Source organism: Chinchilla lanigera, unplaced genomic scaffold (assembly GCF_000276665.1).
Source record: "Chinchilla lanigera isolate Chin_1 unplaced genomic scaffold, ChiLan1.0 scaffold00002, whole genome shotgun sequence".
NCBI lineage: Eukaryota > Metazoa > Chordata > Mammalia > Rodentia > Chinchillidae > Chinchilla > Chinchilla lanigera.
The window spans coordinates 27,378,762-27,400,078 of NW_004955403.1; the positions used below are offsets into that span (position 1 = coordinate 27,378,762).

At 36.0% G+C, this 21,317-nt stretch overlaps 1 long non-coding RNA gene across 1 annotated transcript in view; it reads left to right on the forward strand.

Moving 5' to 3' along the window:
• Positions 1–20,573, forward strand: part of LOC102013783 — a 40,662-nt gene extending 20,089 nt beyond the window's left edge. Inside the window, exon 4 of the long non-coding RNA XR_001234402.1 lies at positions 19,653–20,573. This is a non-coding gene — a long non-coding RNA (uncharacterized LOC102013783). The remainder of the gene's footprint in view (positions 1–19,652) is intronic.
• Positions 20,574–21,317: the final 744 nt, after the last annotated feature.

Below are 21,317 nucleotides of genomic sequence, written 5' to 3' on the forward strand. Positions count from 1 at the left end.
TAATAAAAATCATCACTGGTAATCATTAGTATGAAAGAGATTTTTAGTCTATTGAAAATATTCATTTAAATTATCCTTTAGAGCACATTGTATATTTGTGTCAAAGGTGTATGAGATTCATTTTGTCGGACTTATGAAGAAATCCTACTTAGAAACATTCTCCTGGGTCAGAACTCATTTGTAATTCGGGGACTCACTGCATTTATTTGAAATATGCTTTCATGTTACATATGGTCTAATATAGATACTTTTATCTTCCATTTTGTGATCTTTAAACCCTATGGTTCTACAAATAAGAATAAACTGTGGGAATAAAATGATTTCTTTAATTAAACTTATGGGTGCTCTGGATTTAGTTTCTTTTCTAAGCAGCAAAACTAAGGAAATAAGGGACTCCTTGACTGCAGAAAGGAAGTATCATAGAAGATGCAAATTGTCAGTGATTTCACCTAAACCTCTCTAGTCTCTTATAAGGACTCACATCTGATTTTTCTTCTATTAGATGACACACTAATATTCCTTAGCACAAATACGAAGAAAACAGAAATCACGGGCTTAAACTTGGCCAATAAAATACATTTTAGAAGTACAGACTGGCAATATATTGGCAGTCAGATTCTTCATTTGTGTACTTTTTATTATCAGAAGTGAGCTGTTTGGTATTTGGCCTTCTCCTTTGGTGTGTATCAGGTTATTTTAAGGAAATTTTTCTTTGTTTAAATACAATCAAATGGTATATATGAAACCTGCTTGAGTTGCCTTCCTGTGGTAATATTCTTTTGTTTAAGATATTTTGCTCAAACTTGACCTGAGTAATCAGCATTGCTCTTTCTAAATCCTGCAAGCTGTTAGTAATTGGCATAATTGTGTCTCTAAAAGATATGTATTTTACTCATTCATAATGAGATTCCTGTTGTTTTTCAGATTTGCTCCTTTACTCATTTTATAGAGAAAACGAGGGTCTATATTGTCTCCTGGTAGTGTCTTGCAGGCTTTTTCCAGTGCTTCTTATGCCAAGTACTTCAAAGTTTCCAGGGAGCTGTTCTCTCTGCCTGGAATATTTCCATTTCTTTCTCACCCTACTCTGTCCTTACCTAATCGCTTGATGCCCCATGTGGCAGAGACTGACACGTTGTTTACTAAACCATTTCCTTTTTTCTTTCTGAGCACACAGCTAGATTACATTTCCCAGTCCCCTTCCAATTAACTGCTGCCATGTTATTGAGTTCTGGCCAGTACAATATGGAAAGGAATGATGTGCAGTATATTCAAACCTAGCCTGCCCCTTCCATGCCATGCCCACCACTGACTGCGTTAGTTTGTGATGTCTCTCCATCCAGTGGCTGAATGGAAAGGATTCCCAGAACCTAAAGCAGGGCTGTCTTATAACAGGGTATATGTCTGTGTCCCTAAGTCATATTTTAGAGAAAAAGTTTCCCAGGAAAGATATCATTTCTGGACTAAGAATTCTGGACTACTGAACACATGAAAGACAAAGAAACATTAATATTCCAAAATTTGGTAACTTAAAACAAGACATGTTTATTTTCTCATATTGTGTGTGGTCCAGGAATTCAGGCATGAGTTAGCTGAGTGCTTCTGCCTCCTGAGATTACCATCAAACTATAGGCCAGGACTGAAGACAGTGGCAAAGGGGACATCTGCCTCCAAGGTCACTCGCATCTAACATGGCTCTTAGCAGGTCTACATCCTTTGCCACATGGTCCTCCACAGGGTCACCTTGGGAGGTGGCAGCTCACTTTCCCCAAGGGAAATTGAGAGAGAGAGGAGGAGAGAGAGAGAGAGAGAGAGAGAATGAATGAGATTTACAGAAGGTGAAGATCACTAGAAGCCATGCTGGAAGTTAGCCTCCTGGTTCTGTGTGCTTCCTGAAATTTCTCCTTCCAGAGCAGAATTAATCATATCTGCCTTATTGTGACATACACATGCAGATAAAAATATATATTTAAATTGAAAAAATTATTACGCTTCAAGATTCATTGCCATGGTCCCCCTCAAGGTGCTCTCCTTGCCTGAAACACTCCTGCCACTTTCTGAAGATGTTTCAAAGTTCTCGCGTGTGAATGCCTTTAACAGATGGGAGAAAATACATGGTGGATGCTGCTGCCGAGTGCCAGGCAGTAGAAAGTCAGGCTCATAAAAACATCAGAGCACTTTCTCATCCACCTTATTCACCGAGTCTGGCACCTTGAGACTTCTGGCTCTTCCCCAAAGTCAAAATGACCGCACAAGGTAAACATTATGAATGGATGCAGCACATTGAAGCAGTCAAGACAGCACCACTACACACATAGGAGAGGACTCTCAAAACTGCTTTAGGAATGGCAAGAGTGACGGAACGTGTTAAAAGTAAGAGTCAGTGTTCTGAGGAGGATTAACGGCAATATATCTTTCGCTGTGATTTTTTTTAAAAATTAGACTTACACTGTATTTTTCAATCACACTTTGTATAAATATACTCAAAGATGCCAGATGTGACTGGGGAGATTATTTCTGGCATGAGAGTGCCTAAAATCCTCTGGTTGCATTCCGGATTTTCTAAGCCTAGAACTGAGCCCAAATTCCTCCAACTGGACCTCATAAAACACTGTGTAGTTTAGAGAGGCCCTAAATGTTCACACTTCCATTAAACTCTGAATAAAAGGAATGCAATTTCAGAACAATTATTTATTCCTTTGTATCCGACACACTGTATTAGGAGTTGCACTTAGTACTAAGTTAATAAATATCTATTGACCAAAAATGAAAGAAAAATCGAACAATGGGGTATCCTGTGCACTTTAGATAACTAGTTTGTGACCCGAAGCCTTGGAATTACAAGAAATTGGCTCAAGAAATTGGCTCAAGAAATTCTTGCAAATATCAGCTACTGTTCATGGTCCTCAGATCAAAACATGCAGGGAATTTCTAAAATTTTCCAAGTTTCTCTGTGGAGCTCACATTTTGTAGAACAATTAATTAATGGGTATTTTGTTTATATAATGTTTACATAATGTTGCTGAACTATAATTTTAAGTTATTAAAATGTCAAAGAAGAAAATCCCACAATAATGTGGGGAATTTTCAAAGATATTTTGGCCTGTCACATGTGCTTATTCAAGATGATCTTCAGACCGTAATTCTCTTAATTCAAAGCAGATTCTGTGAATTCTGTGATTCAGCCTAGTCCTTGAATAATACTTAGGTTTTGTGAATTCTATCTATTGTAACCATTTGGATTTATCTCTGTGGAGATAAATAAGTTCCTTGGTAAAGAGCTATTATTATGACTGAGAAGAAAATAGTCAACTAAAAAACTGTACATATGCGCATGTGTACAATGATGAATCCTTTTTTTCTAAAAATCAAAAGAAAATATTGAAGCTTTATTAAAACACTGATCTTTACAAAAGTTACAAAAAGCAAACTTTAATACATTGACCTAATTACTAAAATTTTCTGGTACTACAGATGCAGAATTAAAAAATCTTTGATACAGTTAAATTTTAAAAGATATTATTATTTTTATAATATTTTAAAATATTTTTATAATATAGCATCCATTTTATTCCATAGGAGCTCAATACTCTAAAATGTGTTTAATTCTATTTTTTTTTAATTCTATTTTAGTGGATGATTAATTTATAAACATTTACACAACCTTGAGTCTTGGAAAAGTTGTAAGAAATTTCTGCAAAGATATTGCTACAAAAAGGTTAGATCAGACAAAAATATAAGAAAAGGTGTAACATTTGACAAGAAAATACATAATACTAAGATAAATATTGAGTATTTTATGTTCTTAAATTTAGACTTAAAGTATCATAAAGTGTATTATAAACAGTTTTTTAAAAATATTCCTTTAATGTCATCAATATAATAAATAATAAATGGTGTTATAATTGTGCTATTAAGGGTCTTAACCACAGTACTAATTATGAGGTTATTAATCTTAAGGGTATTCCTGTAGATTTCTGCCAAGATGAGAAGGTGATATGGTAAATTGCTTTCCCTTCTTTTTTAAAAGAAAGCTTTTGAGGTAATGACCGTAGTTCATTAATTTTTGATTCTATGATGTCTGACACATAATACATGCTCATAAATATTTCCTGGATAAATGAAGGGAAGGAAAAGGAAGAAAAGGGAAAGAGAAGTAAAGGAAGGGTAGGGAAAGATGGAGAGCAAAACAATCAAAAGACAGGATTAAGGACCACATAGCCAATCTACACTCACCTAGATCAGGTAAGTTTGGTGGACGAATCACACTTTAATGAGTTGGTTAAAACGTCCAATAGTTATAGAGATTTCCATAATTTTTTAAAGCACACATTCCTACCTAAAACAAGTGGAAAAATCTACTGCCTCCTAAACAGTCAACTCGGCCAGTTAGTTACCAGGTGAGAAGCACTGTTCTTCCAAACACTGCGAATAGTGTATTCAACTGAGCATTTTTCGTACACATGAACTATATTTCCTATGAACATTATCATCTCTCAGCACATTATGTGTTTCAGATGATCAATAAGTAATGAAGAATAACAATAACAACAACATCAACAAAGCCCTCAGGGACTGTGAGGCTTGCACTCAAGCACAGGTCTGAGCAAACAGATGGTTTCTTCGTTGTGCCTTGAAAGCAAGGCTCGTTGCCTTCCATGGAACCACTAAGGGCAGTAAATCCCTGAGCAATTGGCCTTCCATCATAAACAGTCTGTATCCGGTCCCCGGGAGCTCACAGCGAGGGACTTTTGGCAATGACGTCTCAGTTGATCACTCCTGTAATGGGGCAATTATAGTCAGAGAGGTTGTCTGTGATGTAACCCAAGCCCTCATTTCCACACAGCTGTGCAGACCATCAACTCAAATTGTACCAAGAAGTCAATTGAAGCCTATTCAGAATATGGGGTATTTATTGGCTGGGGATGAAGAAAGCCTATTTGTTCAACCACAGTGGAATTTATCTTTGTCAACTCTAGGCACAGACACTAGAGCATGTGCAAATAGCAGCCCACCCCTGCCAACCAGACTGCTCTGGACTCCCCTCTGACTGGCCGCTCTGGGGGCCGGTTTGTCACTCCTTTCTAGACCGGCCTGCTTCTGGGGTTCCCTTAGTTCTGTCCCCCACTCCATGGGCTTGCACGTGCCAACATGTTAGCTTTTGTGACTTTTCAAATGGATTTTTCAGAGTTTTGATGTTCAGTCAGTATTCAGAGACAAAAGGATTGCCAAGCAAGGCATTACATAACATGGGCGAGCTGGCATCACATAGCATGAGTTTAAAGTAGGTGTTTCCTTGAATTATTTGATAACCTTGGGCTGCTTGGAAAGAAAATAAAATCAGTAGTGGGGCTCCCCCGAAACAGAAGCAAGCACACTGGTTGAAGAGATGCAACGAAGATTTAGGGTATGGTTTAATGCACTGCTGTGATTCTTGCCCATAGGCTGCCAACTGTGATGGAGCCAAAGGAAAGATGAGCAGAGACAATGGGCTGGGAGCATCGGGAAGCTGGGGGAAACGGAGATCACGGCAAGGACAAAGAATGGCCTTGTGAGGAAGGAAGTCAGAGAGGTCATAGGCAGTCGGCAGTGATCAGAGAAGGATAATCTAGCTTTGAACATCGTACCACACAACTGTGTGTGGTCAGGTCTGGGTTCACTCGCCTCTCTCCTCCTGCAACCAATTGTAAGCAATTAATACAAATCCCAGGTAGGGAATTTGTGGGTAGCTGGGGGCAACAAAGTAGATTTCCTGATTTGCTTGCTCTGGAGAGGCTGTGAGAACAAAAAGAGCAGCAAAAAGCCAGGCTTCAGGTCTGTGCACAAAATGAACCTACGACATGGCCAACAAGTTCAATAGAATGGCTTTAAAGAAGGTACTTCACTTTTTAAATGTGTACAACTATTTTATTAAAGCCAAATTGAATTTTATTTTATGATTAGATATCATATGCATGGAAGATAAAAATGCATATGTATCTACAAATTCTTTTCATTTCTGGAGCAAAATTGTTTTAGTATTTTTAAAAAGGCAATTGGATTGGGGAGAGGAAAGAAGTAAGTTATACAGAGAGAGAAATGTCCTAAAAAAGGGGGGGAAAGGCACAGTAAGGGGTGTGTGTGTTTGTGTGTATGTCTGTGTGTGCATGTGTGTGTGTGTGTGTGTGCATGTGTGTGTGTGCTGGGGAGGCAATTAGGAAAGCAGAGTTATGTCAGGATAGGAGGATTTTGTGGATAATTCAGGATAAATGTTCCTGGGGCCATTTTACTAAGGCTTATAAGTGTGAGCATGAAGTAAGTCTCTGGTTGCCTGGTGTTAATAGTGTTTGGAGTGTTTTCAGAGGGGAGTAGTTCAGGGGTCGCTGTAATGAAGGGAGTATCAGTGGAGAGCACAGAAATGAAATTGCAATTTTCTAAGTGACACATGATGAGAAAAGCAAGCGGAGATGGATCTGCGGGGTGGTGGGCAGAAGTGAGCCAGAGATGTGGGAGGCCAGACACCAGCTCTCGCTCTCATCCACACGCTGATTGGCAGTGTTTGCAGTTGAGTCTGTTCTCCGATTCTTGAAGACCAGAGGTATAAGCTCCACCACCTCTCTCTGGAGTGACAAATTCAGTGGGAAGCTGAGCTCAGAGTGCAGTGCAAGAGCACAGTAAGAATATAAAATGCAGAAGTAAGAGTACATCTTACTTTTCTATTTGCTTCATCCTACTTGCCATGACTTCTGATTTACCCTTGTTATAGCTCTGGTTCCTTTTCTCCTATTTTATCCTCTCTGTAAACAGTATTCTTGCAGGTTTTAAAAAATAACTTATTTTCTTTTCAGTTCATTCAACAGACAGACCTTTAATAAAACTTAATGATGGACTTGGGAGAATTAAATGGAGATGATAAATGTGTTCTGATAACCCCTATCATAGCAATGAATCAGCACTCTACACAAAGACGATAAGTCTCCTCAGTTAATCCCAGAGAACTAAACAAACAAACAGTGCCCACTATCATCACCTCTTCCCCAACCCCCATTCCATTTGTTTTTAAAGTTTATCAAACACATAACTGGAAAAAGCAGTTAACGCAAGAATATAACGTGGTTGTTGTCTCCACCTACGTCATATTACACCCTTGGTGTTGGAGTGGACTTCATGAAGTGAAGGTAAGTCTTAGTTCCAGTAATTAATGCACACATTAAAGGAAAACATTTTGAGGCTACAATATAGATACAGCAACTTGCTCTTTTTCATACATAGATCTAAAAATGAAAACAATAATAAAGGAAATTCATTTTTAAATCTAAGAGAACTTAGATGTCAAGTTCATTTCCTCATTTTACTGCTGAGAAAATTGAGAAAGAAACCTACTGATCACATGTTCCACAATGAAATTGGGGTCTCCTGGCTCAGAACCACAGGGCTCTTTCTACCTTATTGAAGCCAAGGAGGGGCACAAGTTATTTAATACCAGTTGACCTTGTCAAGGTGACAATAGGATGTGTTTGATGTGGCAAAACACACCAGTTGGGAACTATAACATTTACGCTAGGAAGCCATCAGTTTCTCTCTTCAAAGTCACATTTTTATTCAGAATGTAAAGGAAAAAGACATTGATCTGCTGTGTGTGACTTTCATAAGTTTCAGACATTCAATGGAGAATGTGAAAACATTATTTAGTCAAACCAGGGAGTCAATTTCAATCTTAATTTTTTTTTTTAAGTTTACCAAACAGGGAGAATCAATTCTAAACTTAATCACCAGTGGGAGAAAAATAAGCTGACTCATCTCAAAAGCAATAATAAAAACAATTAGTAATAATGTTTCTAACCTGAATTGTAATTTATAGGCTAATGTAATCGTCACTTATTGAAATTTTCTAATACCCACCCAAAGAGTGGGGTATGGTCACAGAACATCAGCAGATGCTCATAATTCCCTTAATTACTGAAAAGACATGGACTACATTACTAACACCATACTAGAATGCAAGCTGCAGAATAGACTTGTGACTAAATTAACTTCCTTAAAATAATGTAGATTTTGTAAACTTTTTCTACATTTGCATGATAGCTTATGCTGTTGATAAGTCACACACAATCAGCCTCTCCTGAAAGCAATGACACATCCATACAATTATGTTGTAGTTGAAAATAAGGTTCTGACCATGTAAAGATAAATCATAGTCCTTAAGAAAATATTTTCTTTGTTAACATTTCCATTATTCAGACAGAGGTGTATCTTCGCCAAACTGAAAATAGTGCTTTACCATTCGAAAGAATCAATTATGCATACATTCCTTTAACATATATGTGGCTATTAATCTGCTAACGTCACCATGTACTTGAAGGACAGCAAAATAGGGAACATCTGGATTTTGAAGAGGTTTGAGAAAAGAGCATATATCTCCATTTCTACAAATTACTGGGTGTTGCTTTAATTGGACTTCTAGTTTTTAATGATGTGTTGTAAGATTTATGTTCTTCAATAAGGTCATCTGTTCCATATTTATTTTCATCGTTTAGAAGTGGTAGAAACATAGTTAAAGATGTAGACAAGAAACTGAAAAGAAAATCAAAATGCTCTTAATTCAAACAAATGCAAAAGGTTAATATATTAAGGACAACCTCCAGCCCAAGTCTTTGGTACAATTTCCAAGGCTGGTCCCCGGCCCCACTATTCCTTACCATCTCCATTATTTAAACCCTATTTCAAATTATCATTATTTTTCTTTCTATTATCATAGCTTCCTGTATCTATGTTTGCTTCTCAAAAGATGTTCTCCCCATATCAGAAGTACTAGGTGACTCATTTCAGTTTGTGAGGATAGATTTTTAAATCATCAGAGATTTTCTGAGCTGCTAAATGCATCAATCATTTAAAAACAAGTTATATATGCTTACAATTAAGATATATTAAAACACAGGTAATTACTCAATGCTCATCACTTCTCGAGAGTACTAATTTATTTTACTATTACAGGAGTTCTCCTTTGCCTGTATGATGTACAAACTGTGTAACAGTTACTTAATATAAGTTGCTCACTCTGCTACTACTGGTCATATATTAATAATTTAAAATTGACCTTGATGCATGTATTTACACAGCAAGTGCACCAAATCAAGACTGGATCTACTGTTTTGTTCTTTAGCTAGTTCTAACAAAAATAATGGAGAATATATTAATTATGTTGATTTTATTTAAAATATGTTAATTAGATCACTTTTTTACTTTGAATAGCATAAATGGTGACGAAAATAATCTTCTAGCATTTGAAAACTATTTTCTGTTTCAGCAAAGAGCACACAGTGATGAGAGAGTCAGTGAACATGTGTCTTTGTTCTTGCAGTTTCATATTGTCAACTATTTGAAATGAAATATCAACCACCATTCGTTGTCAGAATGAGATGGGGTTTTTTGGTGTCTATGGCATTCCCAATATATCCTATTGGATCAAGAACATCTTTTGAATAGCTTATTAATAAAATTTGACATCTTCTCACCTCATTCCCTCCCTCAGGTCCTTGGGTTTTTCTGAGCTCAGTGGTATTAAGGATTATGCTAACTCCATAATTCAGGAAGAATGCTATTCCTAAAAATGACTGAGTCACCACAGACACTTGGCCAGTCACTTCAAGTCCACCGTTCCCCCTGTTCCTCACCTAAAGACATTTCTAGAAATTTATTTGAGAACTTTACTGTGAAAGTTGAAGATGAACTTGAAAATGATAGCATTATTTCTGGTATAACTGCAACCTTATACAGTTTTAGGGACCTTCAAAATATGATGTTTGCGCATTTTCTTTAACACTTACAAATCACAAGTGCAAGTCTACTGTGCAGGAGATGGCTATTAAATTGTGAATGCCAATTAAATTTTAATGGTTAATCTTCACTAAATAAGAAATGCTTCATATACCATGCAAAATTATCTGCCACAGCATTAACAAAAACCGATTAGTTAACTAGCTAAACAGATTAAACACAGACTTCCAGTTTATAGGAAAATGAATAGGCCTTAACTTTAATAGTATGGAATATTCTTATATTTAAATTTTATGATTCCTCATCTAGTTTCATTTAAAATGTCAAAATTGTAATGGTAGTGACATTCATTTTATAATAATGTTTGAAACATATGCAGTAAAAAGGGTTGTAATAATAATACTACAAATTACATGCTTATTTTTCCAGATCATACCTAATAGACTGTAATATCATTTTCAGTCACAGTTCACCGGAGTTAAATTTAAAGCATAATATTAAAGTCAAGGTTCCTTCACATCTAATTAGACATTAGAAACAAATGTGGCCAGGTCTGCATTCTGTTAAATATATGCAAATAATCCCTCAGAGGCAATGGAACAATTTAACAACATTAAAGGTAAAAGTAGCCCACTGTAAGGGTCTACAATAAATTACTGTAGATTTACCTTCAGCAGTGTGCAACATGACATCTCAGTTGCTGTAGGACACACTACCGCATAAATTGTACCCGGCTTGTCTCACACTACAAAATATTCAGGACAAACATAGAATGTTTTATGCTTAGAAGCCTAACTTCTGGAAATTATGCCAGCGAGCGAGCAGTTCAACAAAGCACCCATCACCGGGGTATGGATAGCACCATTGCAAATCTTGGCAGAGTCATTTATTTTCAGGAACAGTAGGGAAACATTAAAGAAATGCATTTTGTTCATTCTTTGGAAATTCACATAAATAAGTCTCAGCTATAGACTGTATTTAGAAGTGAGTGCTCGACTGTGGGTTTTGTTTTTTCCTCCTAAGCCCGTTGTCACTAATGGTTTTGCTGTGTTCATCTTCAGAAATGAATGTAGGGAGGTACATCCCTGAGGTTCCATCAAGAAAGATCACAGTCAGAATTTTCTCAACTTCTGCTTTTCATCATCTTGCTAAAAGTTGAGATGGGAAGTAAATATGATTTTATGACGTTTCTAGCCTGCCTGTACCTTGGTGTGCTGACTGATGATTTCTAATCGAAGCCCTCTGATTGGTTCTCTATGGACCAATGACATTCTTGGCCCATCTTCTAGTATCCATTTGCCCCATTTTAAGAAAGGAAGTAGGAGCCGGCAATACAGTATATTTGAAAATACATGTTGACTATTCTTATGGCTGCTCAAACACAAAGGAAATTCTCTTAGCTTCCATTTATGTAGACATTAAAATTTTAAGAAATACGTGAAAAATGAATGTATTTAGTAATAAAATATGTCTGATATATTAGAGTAGGCCTTTTGAAAATAGAGTTTCAGATTTTTTTTCAGCAAATTCTAAAAGCCTAAACTGGCTGTGGTGGTGAATGCCTGTAATCCCAGCATTTTGGGAAACTGAGGCAAGAAGCAGCATGGGCAATTTAGCGATTTTGAGTATTCTTGTCTCAAAAATAAAAAACAAAAATTATAAATGGCTGAGGCTGGAGACCAGCTAAAGGTTCTGGACTGAATCCCAAGCACTGGACAGGGGAGGGCAGAAAGAGAGAGAGCTCACATGGTGGTCTCCATTGTCCTGCTACCAACCCTCAGGGGATGGGAGGATTTCATTCTTCCCTGAGTCAGTCAGCTTTTAGGTAAACTGTTATGAGACTGGACCAAAAGGAAGGTTTGGACATTCTGATGCACCATGATTTCTGAGAATTATTTATAAATTATATTTCTTGACATTTGTATAGCAGTATTCAAGACACTGGGGAAGATCCTTACCATGGAAAAATCCATTCTTAATTTTTAGTGCACTTGATATGGTACCAGACATGACAATGGCAGGAGAAGGACAGCACCTTACCTCCATTTATCTTGAAAAAGAGGAAATTGGTATGACATAGAGGAAAAGTTCCTAATATAGCTATGATTAGCTTACACTAAGAGAGTTTTGCCACTGAAATTGAGAATAATTCAAAATAAAATCTAAATTAATTTAAGAATCCTCCTTACTAACTTGCAAAATATCTAGTAAGAAAATATGGAAGCTACACTTGTATTTTACCCAGTGAACTAATTGAAGGAGCTGTGTAAAAGGGGTAAAATGCCTCATTATTGTTATACCCATCAGTGCGTGGGCAAAGATTCCTTCCTAAGGTGAAACAGAAACTTTCATATCATTTCTGTTTCCATTAGGTCTTTATTTTTGTTTTAAAACCAGCAATGTGACAGATTAATTCATTTTATGATTTATATTTCTTCCAGAAATTACCACCAAAGAGAGGTAGGAAATAAAAGTGCTAGGGATAAGATTTAAAGAGAGAGCTATCCTTGCAAAAAATATTTGGTTCTGCATGTCTAAGCACTTTCAACCTGCTAACATTCTGGGAAATCATCATTTCTCCAACAGAACAAGGATACTAACATTAACATTTGCTCTAACACCTGATGAGTTGGACAAGTAGGGAGGCTTAGAACCTGTTTACAATTCCAAGATAATGTATGAAAGCCTGGGTATGGAAGAAACAGTGCAAAAGGAATGGCTCTCTCCTAGTGAGCATGATGAGTCAAGCAGAAAAGAGCTACAATTGCCCAAATTGCACCTGTACAATTCACTTTATATAATAGATCTGAATAAATATGCACTATTTTCCCAAGGAAGTGTAGTATTTTCAAAGATGTTGATGAGAAGCAAGAGATACTTGTGAATCATATGATGTTGCTTAAGTTTAACATATCGGTCAGAGTACGAAAGTGCAGCTGATTCTGCAAAGCACAAATGCCGAAGTGCATGGACACCTTGGCTCTCACGGTCCCGTTAGCAGTTGGTGCTGTTCACTGAGTGGGAATCAGCATTGGCGAGGAAAGGATGAGCTGACCCATTGTGCCCTGACCCTGGGCTTCTCTATTTTACAGTGAAAGTAGGAGCCTGGCTAAAATCGGAGGACTTTATTTTTCTTTTAATATTTCATTGTATTCTTCTGGTCAAGGGATCCATAATGCAAGAAATTCTAGACTTAAATTGGTAAAGAGTTTTCAGAGACTAAGAGTTCCAGGATAACAGTACTATGCCTTCTTTAGGAAATAAGATTTAAAATGAATGAAAAAAGAAGTATCTACAGATTGCTTAGAACTAAATACAGATCAAATGTTAAAGCGATTAAAGACCTGTGAGTGACTATTGACCCCTTTCTCTTTCTCTCTCTCTCCTTCCTTTCTTCCTTCCTTTCTTTCTTCCTTCTTTTTCTTTCTTTCTTTCTTTCTTTCTTTCTTTCTTTCTTTCTTTCTTTCTTTCTTTCTTTCTTTCTTTCTTCCTTTCTTTCTTCCTTTCTTTCTTTCTTTCTTTCTTTCTTTCTTTCTTTCTTTCTTTCTTTCTTTTCTTTCAGCATTACAGTTGTATTCATCCCTTGATTGAGTGCAAGAATCAGCACTGAGGAGACTATAGATAAATTCCACGGTAATTCCCAAACCATATTTTAAACTATAGTTGCAACACTTTCCTCTGCAAAGCCTTTTTCAGCGCTGATAACATGTGGAACAATGGATTGATTTTAAGTCTCAGCTCTTTGTTTTCCAAGGCCCTCCCTCCTGCAGAGCAGCCACAGAAGCCTAGAGGAGGGCTGGGGGAAGGGATGACAAGCAGGGAGCTCACACCTTTCATAATGGCTTGCGAACAATCAAGAGCTGATGGTATTAGTGAAAGGTTATTATTTGAATTAATCATACAAGTTTAAAACAACTTGGCATTTCAAAATGTTTCTAGGTAGGCGTAGTTTCCAAACTGCAACTGCCGCAGAGTGTAATACTTGGCACTTTGGAAGGGGGTGAGCTGGCCTGGTGGAGGAAAGGAGGTGGGTAAATGTCTGCACTGTGACCTTCTCCATCCTTTAAGGGATACATAACAGGGTCCTAGGCACCTATAAACCATTTCAAGGCCTTTGTGGCATGAAGCAGAGAGAGGAGATAGACAGAGTGATAAGAGGTCAACAAAAGGAAGAGAGGTTGGAGAGAGTGAAGAGGTAGCCTTAAAATCTGCCTGTAGCTCTGTGTTAACTGGAGCCTGAAGCAAACAAATCATATCCTTTCTCTTTTCCAGTTCTCTCCTCTGTAGTTATGACCCATTTCATCACACAGAAATATTAAGAGACTCAAATGAAATAATATATGTGATGCTACAGAAACAATTCAATGTCATTAAAGAATTCCAGAGAGAAGACCATAGTAAGGAGCATGAAGGGGATGTAGATATGTGGAAATGATATTTGAGAAGGAGGAGTAGATAAACCACCAAAACCTTCACTAACTATCCTAGCAACTAGATATCAGTCTATCCTATATGTGAACCAAGCCTTCTGGAATAAAAAGTTGAACAAGTTGGTCTTGGTATCCAGGACTTCATTTTCTAATGGAGGAGACAAATACTGTGAAAAGCTAGTTTGATAAATTGCAGACACTGAAAAGCTGGAGTCTGCACAGCTCCACACAGAGCTGTGCAGGAAACCTCGAGCCTAGTCTTAGGAGCCTACCCCTGCGCTAAATCTTTCTGACTGAGCAAGCTGACGAACAATAGTTTTGTCAAAAGACAAAACTGCAGATGCTCAGGCTCAGAGAGAGTATGAAAATGTGCCTTATTATCATTATAGTATGATGTGAGATAAATCCAGTGTTAGGACTGGAGCTGAGGGGGTAAATAGGGCTAACGCATTCACATCTTATAAAGGAAGACTCGATTCTGTTAGGATCAGAGCATACAGAATCACCCTGTGACAAAGATTATATGTTCACTTCATGTCATGTAACATCACATCAAATGATTTTAGAAAGATCATTTTGGGGGCAATATGGAAAGGTTAAAGATGCTTCTCAGAGAGAAAACTAAAGTGTGTTTCTTCTTACGTGGAAGGTCAAGGTACATGCTATCCTCCCTGCCTCATTCAGACTGTTCTCAGAAATCACCAGTCAGGAATTCCAGCTGGTGTTGTCTGTTATCCATCATTCATTCTCTTTGACTTCCCAACAGTGAGATTTTGACACTGGTAGTGGTCCATGCCCTGCCCAGCTCTAATATTAAAAATCAACACCTGTCATCCTATACCAAATAGGATACAGACTTGGAAACCAAGGTGCCAGTGAGGAACACATTAACTAGAAATGCTTGTGAGCATGTGTATTTGGGTCTGTAGATTAAATAAATGAGAGAATTAAAAGTAAAATAGTCCTTTAGACTCACTTCATTAGGCAGGGATATTAATGACAAGGCATTTAGTTATTTTTTGGTTCATGAACTTAATCACAAAATTTTGAGATTGAAGCATAATTGCATTAATGACTTATTTGTACTTATGCATTGATTTTAGTGTTGTTTAGTAAAGGTACATTAATGGCACTAACCCTCCAGACATTGTTTGATAAGTCCATGAATCATAAAAAGGAAAAAAGAAGGCAACAGTACTTCAATGGTGTCATCTCTTGGTGCGGATTCATCTATTGTTAAGTAGTTTATAACTTTAAGAGCAATTTAGTATAAAATAACTCAAAATGACTCATACATACATGTATATATATATTTAGTTATTTTCTAAGACACTAAAAGAGAATGAATTCATCCAAGTTTCTTAAAAATTCATTTCTAGGTCAACACATATTCAAGAACAAAGCATTTCTAGAACATTACTCTGCATGTATATCTATATAATTCTTCACAATATATATAGAATATATTAATTGTGTCATGTACTATAGTATGAATAGTTGTTGGCTAGGAATTTAAAAGTGCAAAACAATTTAAAAAATAAGGGCCAAAAAAATCAAAAATGAAAAGTGTCAAATATTTACAAAGTCAATTTGAGAATAACTTTGTAAATGATTTCAAAATTTAGAAAATACTCAGGAATAGTTACCATTCCTACAGAAAGAAGAAATGCCTTAACTATGCTCCTCTTTCTCAGGTTCCCTTGAGCTGATTTCTTTTCTTCTTTGGTGATAGTCATTGCTCAGATAATGTACATTTACAGCACACCTTAATTCTCAACAAACTGGAATGGACAACTATGGCTGAATAAAGGCAGGCAAATATTTAAAAAGGTTTACCTGCTTAAAAATACATTACTGTGCCATTGTTAATTTCAATTTGATGAGCAAGTTGCATTTTTACTGAACGTTCATAGGTGCACACTTAAAAAGTAAGATGGGGACAAGTATTTCTGTGCCTGGTGGAAGAAATGACTTTCTAATATGCACAGTTCATAACCCCTTGCCTACCCAGTCATAATGATATTCCAGATAAGAAAAATGATCAGAATATTAAGATGTCAAAAGGCTTAGCCTGTCATCATATCAAAAAAATATGAAAATGTCTTTGCTTAAAACCTTTTCTGTCATACAGCTCTTGCTAGAGTTTTCGCTACTAGTGTTGCCGCATGAAGATGATAATGTTTATTTTGCTGTAAATATCAGTTCCAGGAGGTTTTAAACATTGGCTTAGGTTTTAAACATTGTTCCCTTTCAGGTATATCTTTGAAAGAAAGCTCTTTAAGAAAGATCTTTTGTGTATTTAATAATCGGTTTTGTTTTGCTTAAAAAGGGATCGCCCCTTACATGATTATGCAGAGTCCCCTGCAGGGTCTGGTGAAGAGCTGCCATCCCCTTTCTGTTTCTTGAAGTGATGCTGACTGAGCTGCATATTCTGCTGGTGCTGAAAAGGACACTCGGCAGCCCACAGGATATTTAAGGCTACCGTAAGCAGTGTAGGCAAATGGTGCTTTCCTATGACCGCAGAAATATTTTCCTTTTCATTTGCCCCTATGTTCTTGATGATCATCTTCCATTGTTGTGCTGTGTTATACAAAGAATGAAGCAAAGTATCTGAACTAAAATAATTGAGCAGAGGGCAAATCGTACATGTGCATCATGTGTCTGTATGCATACACATTCTGACTGGCGTAATACCAAGCACAGCTGTTTTGATGTAGCTATAAGATATTGCACGGATTATTCATCCTGTACCTCTGGTTTCATACTTGTTTCATAGAGAGAGGCATATTAAAAATTTCGCATAAACTTTGAAAGGTATAATGTGAAGTGCTATGAGAATGATTATTTTTATTTACCTTGAACAGATCTGTGAGAGGTTCATTGCTTTATGACTAAACACTATTTTACCTGACATTGAAAAGAAAAGCCTTTCAGTATTTTCTCATAAAGTAGTAGATCCATATCCATAGAATGCAATGGAATACATTAAAACTATTTTATAAATCTATCTTGGATATCTCCAGCTCTGCCAAATACATGACCCTTTACTTTAACTATTATGAGATGGAGAGTTTATAAAAATGTTATATAGTGATTAAGTCATTCTTTTAAGTCTTCAACAACCCTTTTTGAGTTTTACTTTGTGGTAGGAAAATGATTGGCACCGGGGCTTCACAGATATAAGTGATTCATATTAATAACGATGTAAATTGTGAAAATATATTAGTGCTTTGTGATAAGATTTAGAAAATCCATGTTGGCAATTATAGCTAAATCAAGCAATTAACCTAATTTTAAACACCAACAAAAGTCTGTAATGTCCTTTACTTCTCTGAAATTAGGCCAGAGATATTGCTCAGTGGCACAAGTGCCTGCCCGGCAAGAGTAAGGTCCTGAGTTCCGTTTCCCGTACCAAAAATATATATCTGAAATTAAATTGATGAAACACAGGGACTAGAGTCTTACCGGCCCCCAGGAAAACACAGTTACAAACAACCAGGAGGGCAGTTTTTATTTTCACCCTCCGTGTATCTCTGCCGAGTTTTCATGTTCATTTTTTATCTCAATATAATATTGATTCAAATTTCTAAAAATCTGGGTCAAAAATGGTTATCTCAGAGGAATTAACTTGTAGGTGTGACAATGGGTATAAAAATAAATGAGCATGTGCATAGTAAATAAATCACTAGAATCAAGAGATTTCATTATCAGAAAATCAAAAGAAGAAGCTTATTTACATAGTTATGTTAGATAGGCAATAGCTACATACATATATATATATATATATATATATATATGGAGAGAGAGAGAGAGAGTATGTGTGCATGTGTGTGTCAAATTAGAAGTTATAGAATGAATCACAAAGACTTTTTTGTTGGCTCTTTGTTAGGACATTTGTCTCTCTCAAAAAATAGAGTAACAGTGGCAATTTTGGTAGATGTTTCATGATGTAAGTCCTTCTTTTGCTAAACATATTATTGCAGTAGGGATGATGATTTCTCAACAACACCACAACCACTTAATTGAATTATTATCAAGCCCTCATTGAAAGCACTCTTTGTACCACAAATCATCTTCTATTTTTATCTACTATAAATGTATAATTGGGAAAATTTTAATTATTTTGTTATTATTGTTATTGTTCCAAGTACAATGCCAAGCTGATGAAATTTCTCCAGTTTGAAGAGTTAAAAACCATAGTGACTTATATATACATATGTATATTTTTTTAATGTAGAGAATAGTAAATGTTTATATTCAGAAGAGTGCTAGCTTTTCAATAATCTTAAAGAGCATATACACTAAAATGCTAATGGCATAAGAATTAATATGCTTATAAAATTAAAGTTAAATTCTTTCAGTCTGTATTTATTATTCAATCTAGTCCATGTGCCAAATAGAAACTATGTGATATAATTCTTGTTCTCAATTATATTGTAATTCAAGGGTAAATTAAAATACATATTCAATAATTACTCTCCTCTACTCTATTACTCTCTTGGATAGATATAACCAGAATCTTGTCCTTACTGAAATTGCTCTATCAACAAAATCACTAAATCAAACATCTCATTTTCTGATCATAATTTCTGAGGCTTTATAGTTTAATTATTCAGTAACTCTCACCATATTCATACTTCAACTTTTTTCAAGACTTTGGTCTGCAAATATCTCTATTTTCACCCTACATATCAGTCAGTGTTCTGATTTCCATCCTCTCACTCCTGGGTGTATTCCACAGTCCACTTGGTAAGCTCTTTGCCAAAGATCTAAACATTCATATTTCGTTTACCCCTGGCTGGCCAGTCCTGTAGCTTGCATGAGAACAGACACCTTTTCCCCATATCTGCCTCCAGACAGGTGAGTACAACTATAAAAATCAAATAAATATGCATTATGCATAATAATTTGTTGTTTGTAATAGCCAGTGATGAGGACTTAGTCAACGTTAATTATCCTGATTTCATTATAATGTCAGTTGAAGTGAATTATTAGGGGAAAGTGGAAGGCAGGGAAATAATCCAGATAAAGGAAACTTTGCTTTGGAGTTTCAGAAACAAAAGACAATGATCGAGCTTAAAGAAAAATAAGGCACAACTGACAAAAGGTAAAATAAAAAAGAATATGAACATTGAACATTTGGAAGACCAAAAAGTGAATTATCTAGGGTGTAAAAAGGAACAAGGAAAGGTTTCTATTTGAAGTTATGGGAGTCAGGGTCCTGATCACTTACTGCTTAAGAGATCCCATTAAAGTTTGCTTCTCTGTGCTGAAAAATACAATATTCTACTTCTGATGTCAGGTCTGCATGCAAAATATTTCAGACTGCAGCTCTTGGGGTTTCAGTTTAGGGATGCTCACTTTAGTGTCCCTTAAAAAATCTATTATATTTTTATGATGTGCTCATTGCAGAACATTTTTATTCTCCCAAAGCTCACATTACTCATCTTCTTTTCTCATCATTCTCAGCAGATATGCTCATCACAAGACTACTGAAGACAATAGAAGTCAGCTGAAGAGAACTCATCAAACTGCTAAGCATCAAAAGTATGCTGCATGTGCCACTGTCTCCCACCCACTTCTTCTTACAGCCATACGGGTGGTATCCATGTTTTATGCGAAAGTCTACTATACTCAGATTCCATCCGATTTCACCTGCTCTGGAAGATTTTTAAAAAATTAATTATCTGCTCTCGTCTGTCTCTTTCCATTTCTAAATACTGAAATCTTTCCATCAATATGTAAAAATGCTCATCCAAAGTGTGAAAATCTATGAGACATGATATCACCAATGGAAACGTTCACATTCACCTCATATGATAGGTCAAAGTCAAACTACAGGCATATTAAAAGCATAACATACAAAAATTAAGTTCAGATTATGTGTATGGATTGTATATGCATCAGTGAATTTTGGTTTAGACTTAGGTCCCATCACCAGGGTGTTTCTCATTCTGTACATGAATTTTTCCAAAATTCAAGAAAACCTGAAATCCAAAACACTACTAACTGCAAGCACTTTGGATAAAGGGATACTCAACCTGTGCTAAGTTTAGACATTATGCTACCATTTGAAATTTATCTTTCTTCAACAAAGTTGCTCACATTACCAGACTTAAAAATGCAAGATTGCAGCAGATAATAATAGGATAATAAACCAACCACTGTTATTTCTTATCATTTTGTTTTGAAACCCTGTATCATTTTTATTGTTTTGTTTTTGTTTATGTTCTTTAGTTTTTATTGTTTTTAAAATAAAAAAATTATCTTTCTGCACTACTCTCAAACTATGTCAGATATCCTGAATTATTCTATGGTACTTTTAAGTACATAATATTATTTGACAATTATTATTCATGTTTTCTAATTTATTAATATATAGACTGTGTGAAAAACCATAAACATTTTGTTCATTATTGTGCCTACAGTGTCTACGTCTTCACAAATATGACCAAACAGATATTTGCAGGATAAATTAATGAATGGGTGAACTGACAGGGATAGATCGATGTCACTTTCAAGAGTTCTGTGCTACTTAATGTGTCCATGAAATACTCTTGGGTATTTTTGAAAGATACTGGGTACTTTTGATTTAATTTGATAATAAATTTGTACACATATGGTTAGTTATCTCCAGATCTAGCCCTTGAGGATAGGAGTATATTTTTAGTATTGCTAATGTCCCTGAGCTTTGCACTGTTTCCCCCCTGCCCCACAGGGGTTCCTCAATAAATGTTTGCTGAATAAATGGTAGTAGTTAGGACAAAAGGCAGTTGCACAAATAAATAACCATAGTAACTCAATATATAGCTGTCTTAATTTGTGGAAGTGGAATATTAGAAAGTAAAAGAAATACTTTTCTTTTCTTACCACAGTGAAGAGAACAACTAAGTGACTTAACATTGTCAAGTTCGTTAATGGTTGTAGCAATAATCTTGACCCAAAATTGCTGTTCTCCAATACTGTTAAAAGAAAAACCACTAATTTAAACTGAAGAGTATATTTTTTGAGAAGCATAGAGGCAGGATGAATTCTTGACATAAGAGACTGTTAGACAGTTAGTGTTGGGTATTGTAGGAGCTCTTTCTCTGAAGATTGTTAAGAATTGATGACAGTTTAGGTATAGCTCTGCCT